The 11726-nt window shown below is 47.3% G+C and overlaps 1 non-coding gene across 1 annotated transcript; it reads right to left on the bottom strand.

The window, feature by feature from the left end:
* Positions 1 to 8038: 8038 nt before the first annotated feature.
* trnae-uuc (transfer RNA glutamic acid (anticodon UUC)) lies at positions 8039 to 8110 on the bottom strand. Its single transcript has one exon. It is a non-coding gene; the product is annotated as a tRNA-Glu (tRNA).
* Between the last annotated feature and the right edge of the window lie 3616 nt (positions 8111 to 11726).

Genomic DNA, 11726 nt, shown 5'->3' on the forward strand with positions numbered 1-11726 from the left:
TCGGGTTTTGCGGAGGCGTCGTACACAGACTGACAATCCTTTGATTGATAATACGTTTCCTCCTCTCATTCCTCAATGTGCCAATCATATACTAAGAATGGGAATCCCAGTTCTAGACACTGCAGTCAGGTAACAAAAACACTCTCTCTACTTTAAGATAATAAAGTGTGAAGCTGGATGAACACAACAGGCCAAGCAGCATCTCAGCAGCATAAAAGCTGACGTTTCGGCCCTAGGCCTTTCATCAGAGAAGGGGATGGGGTGAGGGTTCTGGAATAAATAGGGAGAGACGGGGAGGCGGACAGAAGATGGAGAGAAAAGAAGATAGGTGGAGAGGAGCGTATAGGTGGGAAGGTAAGGAGGGGATAGGTCAGTCCAGGGAAGACGGACAGGTCAAGGAGGTGGGATGAGGTTAGCAGGTAGGAAATGGAGTTGCGGGTTGGGGTGGGAGGCAGGGATGGGTGAGAGGAAGAACAGGTGAGGGAGGCAGAGACAGGCTGGGCTGGTTTTGGGATGCGGTGGGGGAGGGGGAGATTTTGAAGCTGGTGAAGTCCACATTGATACCATTGGGCTGCAGGGTTCCCAAGCGGAATATGAGTTGCTGTTCCTGCAACCTTCGGGTGGCATCATTGTGGCACTGCAGGAGGCCCATGATGGACATGTCATCTAAAGAATGGGAGGGGGAGTTAAAATGGTTCGCGACTGGGAGGTGCAGTTAAACCCCGCCCAGGGCCGATGCCGACGGAACCCCGCCCACGGCCGACAACCTCATCGCTCTGCCAACAATCTCCACAGCCAGCAAAACCAGAGACGACAGCCACACTGAGCCCTACTGAATCTTCACCATCCCCCCCCCCCAGACCTCCCACTGACTGAGGACGAACGGTCAGTCCTAAGCAAGGGGCTCACCTTTGTCCCCCTACAACCACACATCAAAGAATACCAGTCATGTTTGGACATAGAGCAGTTTTTCCGCCGCCTTCGCCTCCCCGCTTACTTCTTCTACCGGGAACCTAACCCTCCCTTCACTGACCCCTTCACCCTCCTCCAACACTAGTCCTCCTCCTGGACATCACCCCCAGGCCTCCTACCCTCCCTCGAGCTCTTCATCTCCAACTGCCGTCGAGACATTAACCGCCTCAACCTCTCCACCCCTCTCACCCACTCCAACCTTTCACCCGCAGAACGGGCAATCGTCCGCTCCCTCCGCTCCAACCCTAAGCTCACCACCAAACCCGCAGACAAAGGTGGTGCAGTGGTAGTGTGGTGCACTGACCTCTACATTGCCGAGGCCAAACGCCAACTCTCCGACACCTCCCCCCTACCACCCCCTTGATCATGACCCCACCCCTCCGAGCACCAAACCATCACCTCCAACACCATTCATGACGTCATCACCTCAGGGGGCCTCCCAGCCACAACCTCCAACCTCATTGTTTACAACCCCGCACGGCCCATTTCTATCTCCTTCCCAAAATCCACAATCCTGCCTGCTGTGGTCGACCCATTGTCTCAGCCTGTTCCTCCCTCACCGAACTCATCTCCACCTATCTGGACTCCATTTTCTCCCCTTTGGTCCAGGAACTCCCTATCTATGTCCGTGACACCACCCACGCCCTCCACCTCCTCCAGAACTTCCAATTCCCTGGCCCCCAACACCTCATTTTTAGCATGGACGTCCACTCCCTATACACCTGTATTCTGCATGCAGATGGCGTCCAGGCCCTCCGCTTCTTCCTGTCCCGCAGGCCTCACTGGTCCCCCTCCACCGACTCCCTCATCCGCTTAGCCGAACTTGTCCTCACCCTCAACAACTTCTCTTTTGATTCCTCCCACTTCCTACAGACAAAGGGGGTGGCCATGGGCACCTGCATGGGCCCCAGCTATGCCTGCCTCTTTGTAGGTTACGTGGAACAGTGCCTCTTCCGCACCTACACAGGCCCCAAACCCCACCTCTTCCTCCGGTACATTGATGACTGTATCCGCGCCGCCTCTTGCTCGCCAGAGGAGCTCGAAGAGTTCATCCACTTCACCAACACCTTCCACCCCAACCTTCAGTTCACCTGGGCCATCTCCAGCACATCGCTCACCTGCTTGGACGTCTCACTCTCCATCTCAGGCAACCAGCTTGTAACTGATGTCCATTTCAAGCCCACCGACTCCCACTGCTACCTAGAATACACCTCCTCCCACCCACCCTCCTGCAAAAATTCCATCCCCTATTCCCAATTCCTCCGCCTCCATCGCATCTGCTCCCACGATGAGGCATTCCACTCCCGCACATCCCAGATGTCCAAGTTCTTCAAGGACCGCAACCTTCCCCCCACAGTGGTCGAGAATGCCCTTGACCACGTCTCCTGCATTTCCCGCAACACATCCCTCACACCCCGCTCCCGCCACTACGGCCCAAATAGGATCCCCCTCATTCTCACACACCACCCCACCAACCTCCGGATACAACGCAATCGTCTTCCGCCATCTACAATCCGACCTCACCACCCAAGACATTTTTCTATTCCCACCCTTGTCTGCTTTCTGGAGAGACCAATCTCTCCGTGACTCCCTTGTTCGCTCCACACTGCCCTCCAACCCCACCACACCTGGCACCTACCCCTGCTACCGCAGGAAGTGCTACACTTGCCCCCACACCTCCTCCCTCACCCCTATCCCAGGCCCCAAGATGACTTTCCATATTAAGCAGAGGTTCACCTGCACATCTGCCAATTTGGTATACTGTATCCATTGTACCCGGTGTGTCTTCCTCTACATTGGGGAAACCAAACGGAGGTTTGGGGACCACTTTGCAGAACACCTCCGCTCGCTTCACAATATACAACTGCACCAGCCAGTCGCAAACCATTTCAACTCCCCCTCCCCTTCATTAGATGACATGTCCATCATGGGCCTCCTGCAGTGCCACAATGACGCCACCCGAAGGTTGCAGGAACAGCAACTCATATTCCGCTTGGGAACCCAGCAGTCCAATGATATCAATGTGGACTTCACCAGCTTCAAAATCTCCCCTTCCCCCACCGCATCCCAAAACCAGCCCAGCTCTTCCCCTCCCCCCACTGCATCCCAAAACCAGCCCCGCCTGTCTTTGCCTCCCTAAACTATTTTTCTTCTCACCCATCCCTTCCTCCCACCACAAGCCGCACCTCCATTTCCTACCTACTAACCTCATCCCACCTCCTTGACCTGTCCGTCTTCCCTGGACTGACCTATCCCCTCCTTACCTCCCCACCTATACTCTCCTCTCCACCTATCTTCTTTTCTCTCCATCTTCGGTCCGCCTCCCCCTCTCTCCCTATTTATTCCAGAGCCCTCACCCCATCCCCCTCTCTGATGAAGGGTGTAGGCCCGAAACGTCCGCTTTTGTGCTCCTGAGATGCTGCTTGGCTGTTGTGCTCATCCACCTTCACACTTTATTATCTTGGATTCTCCAGCATCTGCAGTTCCCATTATCGCTCTCTCTACTTTGCCTTACTAGTGTTGAGGCTTTTTAAATTTCAATGAGATTTCCTTTCCTCAATCTTGCAAAAAATAGTCAATACAGACCCATCAAACCGACCTGTTCTTATGCGACAGTGCTACCAACCCCGCAATCAGCCTAGCAATATTGTCACCCTCATTTATGGAAGTGCAATCTCTCTTAGGTGGGGAAACCGAGCTTGCAGGCAAAATTCCGGTCCTGGTCTCACCAAGGCCCTATATAACTGCTGTACGAAACCACTATTTCTGACCACATATTGTTTTCAAATGATGGTCAACATACCGTGTGCCTTCTTCATAGTTACTGTACCAGGGTTCGGGTTATGATCAAGGAAGTGTCTGAGGTGGCATCTGACCTCAGCTATGTAAAGATGAGTGCAGCACAACACGACTGCGCCTCCCTTATCGCCGGTTTTGATAGTGTGGTTCGGGTTGGAGTGCAGGAAGAGGACGGTTGCACGTTCCGCGGGGGAGAGGTTGGAGTGAATGAGAGGGGTGGAGAGGTTGAGGCGATTGATATCGCGACGGCAATTGGACATGAAGAGGTTGAGCCTTAGGACGATGTCCAGGAGGATGGGGTGTGTTGGAGCAGGGAGAAGCGGTGTGTAGAGTGTGTGTCAGCCTCGCAGCTAAAGAATTAGGCGCGGAGGCGGAGGCGCCGGAAAAAGTGTTTAACGTTCAAGCGGAACAGAATTCAGGTAGAATGAAGGCGAGTCTCTTACTGAGTACTGACGCTCCGTCTTCAGCAAGGGGGTGGTCTGGTGGATGGTGACGACTGGCTAGGGCTTGGAGCTGGGCTTGCCCGTGGATCAGGTGGCTGGGTTGGAGCTGGCTCTGGGGGCGGGGGTGGTCTTAGTGACGTCTTCAGCAACGTCGGATGTGGGTGATGTCAGTAGTGGGTGGGGCGACGTCGGCAGCTTCGACAAAAGACAGAATCGGCCTTGTCCTGAACACATCATCCCACGAACCTCCATATCCAACATATCATTCTCCGCTACTTCCGCCATCTGCAGTCGGATCCGACAACTAAAGATATATTTCCATCCCACACCGATCTGCCTTTGGTAGGAACCAGACTCTCCACTACTGCTTCGTCCCTTCCACACTCCCACTAGCACCGCCATACCAGGCACGTTTCCCTGCAACCACAGGAAGTGCTACACCAGCCACTATACCTCCCTCCTCTCCTCTATTCAAGACACCAAACAAACCTTCCACATTAGACACACGTTTAGCTGCACATCCATCAATGAGACCTATTGCACCCATTGATCCAGATGTGGCCTCCTCTACGTCGATGAGACCAAACATACGCCCACAGATCGCTTTGTAGAGCACCAGCGCTATGTTCAGGACAAATGACACCACCTACCAGTCACAAACCATTTCAACTCCCCCTCCCACTCCCGAGGTGACATGTCCAAACTGGGCCTCCTCTAGTGTCACAATGACGCCACCCAGAAACTGAAAGAGCAGCACCTCATATTCCATATGGCCCAAAGGCCTAATTCTGGATTTTACCAGGTTCAAAATCTCCCCACTCCGTCTCATCACATGGCCAACCCTCCCTCTCATCCTCAACTCCTCGACCTGACACAACCTGTCCATCTTTTCTCCCATCTATCCGCTCCTCCCACCTCACTGACCAAGCCTCACCACTGCCTTCCTGCACTCACTTATCACCATCCCACCTATCTTCCCCAGCCCCAAATCTTCTCTCTATTCATTTCTGAGCTCCGTTACCGCCTATTTCTGAAGCTGTGTCGCTACCCGAAAAGTTAACTTTCCTGCTCCCCTGATGCTGTGCTCCCCCAGCTCCACATTGTGTTCTGCCTGATTCTAACATCTGCAGTTCTTACTGCCTCAAAGTATGTTTCTTATATTTATTTGCAATGTCAGTTATTAATGCATTTTTCACTTTGAATAATGGCAGTGATTGTTCATCAATATGTCATCGAAAACTTTCCGGACTCATCGTACTCTGCCTAAACCGATGCTCTATTTTTCTTCCAGGAAGCCGGCATTGACATGACAAACCATAGGTATGCTGCTCGACTCTAAACATTCTCTGTTTCTGTATTCATCCTTGCCTTGATGTTGCATTTTTTTTCTGTTTTAGCTTGTAAACAACTACAGACCTTCACTCCTTCTTATTTGCCAACCTACTTTTGTACCCAATACTTTTAATCCTGAGTGCAGGAAGATAAAAACGAGCCTAATAGGCAGCATTTTAATGCAGAGGATGGTGCGGATGTGGATTGAGACACCGGAGGACGTGATCCAGGTGGGTCTAATTATAACATGTAAACAGCATCTGAATGGGTATCTGTATCGAAAGAGTTTGAAGGAATATGGGCTAAATGTTGGTAAATGGGATTAGATCAGTTTAGAATACCCGGTCGGCACGGACGAGTCGGACTGAAGGGTCTTCTCCATGTTGTATACCTTTTGTGACTCAAAGTTTATTTCTTCTCTTGTGTTGTACGAGCTGGTGATTGACTCTTGTTTTGACTTTCTCTTAGCCATCTCACGGATTCGGGTGATCGGTCTTTAATGACAGGGATTTTTGCTTTTCATTTCCTGAACAGCATATGCATTCGGTTAGTCCATTTAGATGCAAACTTGCTAAAGCGTCGAACCACTGCTCCAAGAAAAAAAAATTAAAATCTGCACCAAAATTCTTGGAGTCAAGTCAGTAATTTCCAGTTAAATCAAACTTTCTATCCTTTGCTTCCGGGCTTCGTTCAGTGGATTATTTCTGTATTTTGTCAAAATAAGAAAACATACCTGCAGAATTAAGAACAGGTTGACAGCTGAAATTACACGCTATGACATCGAATTAGAACGATTCCAGGTCACGGAACTGAAATATTATTTCACTTTGTCTTTTTACAAGTGCTGTAGTAACAATAAAACATTTAACTGGATTCCTGTCAGCAGCAGTGCAATTGACTTTGCTCTTAGTTTTCTTCATTCCTGTCGGTACCAAGGGACGAAGATCTGCCTGTCTCTCCTTCCTGGACCTCTCTGTGTCCATCTCTCGTAACCACCCTGGAAATGATATCTATTTCAAACCCACCAACTCCCACAGCTACCTAGAATACACTCCTCTCACCCACCTTCCTGCAAGAATGCCTTCCCCTATTCCCAATTCCTTCGCCTCCTCGCATCTGTAAGATGAGGCATTCCACACCGGCACATCCCAAATGTCCTTGTTTTTCAAGGACCGCAATTTTCGCCCCACCCCAGTGGTCGAAAATGCCCTCGACCGCATCTTCGCTTTTCCCACACCACAGCACTCACACTCCTCCCCGCAAAAGCAACAGATTTCCCCTCGTCCTCACGTGTCACCCCATCATCTGAATTCAACGCATCATCCTCCACCACTTTTACCACCAGCAATCTGACCCCACTACGAAGGACCATTATCTGCCTTCCGGAGAGACTCCTCTCTCTGTGACTTCGTTGTCCGCTGCACACTCTCCACTGGCCCCACCATACCAGGCACTTTTACGCAATGTCGTTAGCACTGAAAATAAGCTTTACTTAAATACATCGCATGAAATGATTGAGGAATGTAAGGCGAGGTTTCGAGGAGGACAGGTGCTTGTGTGGCGAAGCAAATATTAAAATGGTATGGCTTTGTATTTTTCAGCATCAAGTGCAGACTTGTAAGAAGTGATAATGGGAACTGCAGATGCTGGAGAATCCAAGATAATAAAATGTGAGGCTGGATGAACACAGCAGGCCCAGCAGCTCCTGAGATGCTGCTGGGCCTGCTGTGTTCATCCAGCCTCGCATTTTATTATCTCAGGCATGTAAGAAGGTTGTTATCTGAAGAAAATAAGTGCACACATTAAGAAAAACAGGTCTGCTTGCATGCAAACTCAGTTTATTCTTTCGGCTTTTTAGCTGGCGTCACAAAGATCAAAATGTCAAGCACACCTTTCGTCATAAAGCGGACGCAGTGAACACAAATGCTTCTGTGAAACAATTTAATTCTGTTCTTCCTGCATCTGACCTTCTGTTTGTGGATAATGTAAAAATGAAATCGGTACCGATGCCAGCTGACTTGCAACTGCCACCTCCTCCTCTTCAAGCTCCCCCACCCCCTCCCGCCTCCGCCGAAACCTCACCCCGCCCAGCGGTGCGATATCCTGCGTGCAACTCAGTGGAAGAATGCTGAACTTTCTGAAAGGTACACACTATACAAGGAGACGTGATCTCGAAAATGTGGAGGGTTGACTTCGTGAAACAGACAAAACTAATCAGATTCGCCGAATATAAATAATGTTCTCGGAAAAAAAAATCAGCTTCAGCAGATTTCAGGCTCGAAATTGGGAAATTTATTCACTTTTACAAATATTGCTCGATAGGTATTTCCCATGTGCTTTGTGCGGTTTATAAACGATGTGTTTTTCTTTCATGCCAGTGAATGCGGAAGATTCAGCCTTTCAATTGCTTGCATCCAACTTCCTTGAATGGGGTCAAAAGGCGAGCACCGTGCGCCACGCTTGTTAGATTGAATTTGAATTGTAAACTAAAATTCCCTGACCGGGAATCGAACCCGGGCCGCGGCGGTGAAAGCGCCGAATCCTAACCACTAGACCACCAGGGATGGACGACTAAAATGTCTTTAAACATTCTTTACAACGTATTTCTTCACCGACGCGCTAATGTTTTTCAATTGTTGGAAATTGCATTCGTCTTTTATTTTATACCTAACAAATGGCAGCCACAGAATCATTTGTGGTGATTTCTGCCGATCCCGCGCACTCAAATCTAATATTCCACAGGATCTATTTGCAGCCCTGCTATTTGTTATTTACAATCATCCCTTCAGCCTCAACATCAGGAAACAGTACTCGTTTTCATCTGAATGATGTTGACTCCTTAGCTCACCACCCCAACCCCCGTGCCATTCAGTCAGTTCCTGCATATCTGCATTCAAACACGGAAACATATGGCTCCTGGAATACACTGTGCCATTCAGTTTGAGCGTGGCTGATCTTCTATCTCGATGTCGCATCCCCGCTTTTTCTTCATGTCCCTTGAAGCCTTCAATATCTAAAGAAATCTTCAATATACACAGTGACTTGACCTCCACGGCCTTTCATTGTAGAGAATTAGAGAGGGTTTACTATCCTCTAAATCAAGAAATGTTTCCTCATGTCAGTCCTAATTGTCATACGTCCCATATTAAGTCTGGGACACGTAGCTCTATACTCTGCAATCAGAGGAAACTCCTTTTCTCATCTGAAATAGTAGGAGCTGCAGATGCTGGAGAATCTGCGATCGCAAGGTGTTGAGCTGGATGAACACCGCATGCCAAGCAGCATCAAAGGACCAGGAAAGCTGACGTTTCGTGCCTAGGCCCTTTTTTGTGAAGAAATGTCTGGGGGCGAAACGTCAGCTGTCCTGCTCCTCTGATGCTGCTTGGCCTGCTGTGTTCATCCAGGTCTTTACCTTGTTATCTCTCCTCTTTTCATCTACTCTGTCTATTACAGTGAAGAGTTTATAGACGTCAAAAATATTCCATTTCATTGGTCCAAATTTGAGTGAATACATACGAGTCGAACTAGTCTTAAACGACAATACTGCCATTCCTGGTGTCAACCTCATGCTTTTGCTGTGTACCCTCTCTGATAAGTGCATTTTCTGTTTGACGGGGAAACCAAAGCTGCACTGAAAATTCCATGTCTCGTCTCCACCTGTTTATTTTCATTGACTAAAGTGCAAAGACAACCAGATGCTCTCGCTCTATATATATATTCCAATCGATAATCAGAGGTAATAATCCCTCTTTCTGATTTCACATCAGTTTTCATAACTGCGCATTTATTCACACGGTACTGCATCTGTTTGCCTCCACGTTTAATTCGCCTATATTGCTTTGATTCCTCTTTATATCTTCCTCAAAACTCACAATCGCACTTAATGTTATTTTCCAGTAATATACAACTAATTAATATTGATCATCCGGTAAAAAATAAAAAGCAAATGCATTTTTATTCCCGTTCTGTTCCTGTTTACTAACTAATTCAAAATCCAGGTCAAAATATTACTCCCTACCGAGTTTCAAGTCTTTCAATTTTCCCAAACAGCTTCTCCATGCGAAACCTTATCAAAAGCATTCTTAGAATCCATGCCACAGCCAGATAATCATCTGTGATGACGCTTCGTGTTCCTGATGACAAGGAAATCCCAGAGTGAAGGAACTTGACAGAACGTCCGTGTGAAACTGATGGGGGGAGGACACAACATCACTTTGAAGTTGGAGTCTGCGTGGAAGTGTGTCAGTATGATCTGGGAATAAGGATTGACGTCACAAACTCAAACTAGAAGAGAGAAAGCAGTGCCAGCGGTCTCAAAATAAAGAGCTTATAGACTATGGGGTCAGAATTACTGGGCATTGATAGATGTCCCTGGTAGGAGATTCGTACAAACAGCATATTGTTGGCAATGTTGGTCAGCATGAAACAAGTCAATGTCTCTAAAATTGGGAGACATAAATGAATTTCTGTGTTCAATTATGTGGAAATACAGTCAGTCAAAGCTAAATAAAATGCCATTCTTTCTTTAACACAACTGAATGATGTCACAAAATGCTATCATAGATTTTCCCGTTGTGCTCGCGGACTGCCTTTCCAGTTGCCGGTGGTCTATAGACTACACTGCACAGTGTAATTGGACACTGTTTGATCTTTAGCTTTGGCCAGATTGGCTTTGTTCCTGAAACCTCTGTGGCGTCCTCTTTCATGACCGCAATGCTCTCCTTAACTAATGCCACCAATTATCCTCCTTCCCTATCTTTTCTGAACACTTTGCACCCGGGGGTAATTAGCAATAAGTCGACCACTGTTAGGGCTAGGACTCTTTCGCGTTTTTAACCTTGGCATTATTAGGGCATTAGCTTGCCAACTGAGTCAAACCTGCACTGGAAGTCGCAACGTCAGATGAAACTTATGTGAGCTTCACGCTTCACTTGCAGATAAGTTTTTAAAACATTTGAGAACCGTCGGAGTACTTCCGACAGTTCATCTTTCTAAATAATAGCCTGGACTATTGATTGCGCACACGGCTGCTCCTGACGTAAACACAAATCACTGTTTTGAAGATGGGAGAGACAAAACCTGAAAATTCCGGAAATGCTCGGCGGTTCTGGTAATATTTTCAATACTCTTGGAAGGCTTTCCGTTTAAAAGGCTAACTTTCTTTTGCTTTCATGGTATTGTCAGCCATGCTGTGAGTTTTCAGCAGCTGTAGTGGGTAATTTTGTGTGAAGCTAATGGATGTTTAGTGATTATTATTTCCCCTCTACTTGTTTGGACACGGTTTCGGATCAGAAGCGCTTGCAGCAGCCTTACTGACCACGTCTTGCTGTTCCCCTGCGAAGACAGGGACAATGTGATTATTTCGTTTCTTTATTTTTCTGTTTCGTACTAAACGTTCTCCTGGCTCTGCCAGTTATCGGCGAATATTTGTCTATTGTTCACCATTTCCTTTTCAAAAACATTTTTCTTATTTCCTAATGGATATAAGTTTCAACTGAGCAATTGGTTCAAAATTCAACCAATTTTCACATCTACCGCATTTGCAGCTTACAAATAAAAGCATACATATTAAAACTTAAAAACAACTGCATAATTATATGTTGCTTCTAAGATGTTACTTTGGTATCTGCAGAATCGGCATTTTTCCCGTAAATTATTGACCGTACTCCTTGAGGCGCCCTGAGACGTGTCAAATTTGTGACAAGGTAAACAATTCTTCATTTCCTGAATTATCAGAGCTGGAAAGGTGAAACGTGTCTATACATTTCATCGTCTATATGACATTTGTTTCCACCTATCTCACTTTTTCTCGTTCCCTTTTTATGTCTCGGTATCTTTGACCAACCTCGGGATTCCTGACTTAAACTGCTTTCTGGAATTAAAAAAAACTACTCCCTCCAGGGTAGGTCAGTGTAATCACTTTCTTTTCACGATGTGATTGTTTAATTGTATGAAATGTAGAGCGGCAAACACCACCAATAATTTGCAGTTATTGCATTAAATATCCCTGCCGGATACTGTAAGACTGAAATAACGCGAGTGTAACTGTCTTAAGATGAAAAATTATCTTTAAACAACTTGCGAAGCTTCATGTTAGAACAACAACCATAAAACAGAACGAAAACTATAAACACGATCTATACGACTTTAATTGATCAATATCGAAGACCCCCCACAACT

Source organism: Stegostoma tigrinum, chromosome 34 (assembly GCF_030684315.1).
Source record: "Stegostoma tigrinum isolate sSteTig4 chromosome 34, sSteTig4.hap1, whole genome shotgun sequence".
NCBI lineage: Eukaryota > Metazoa > Chordata > Chondrichthyes > Orectolobiformes > Stegostomatidae > Stegostoma > Stegostoma tigrinum.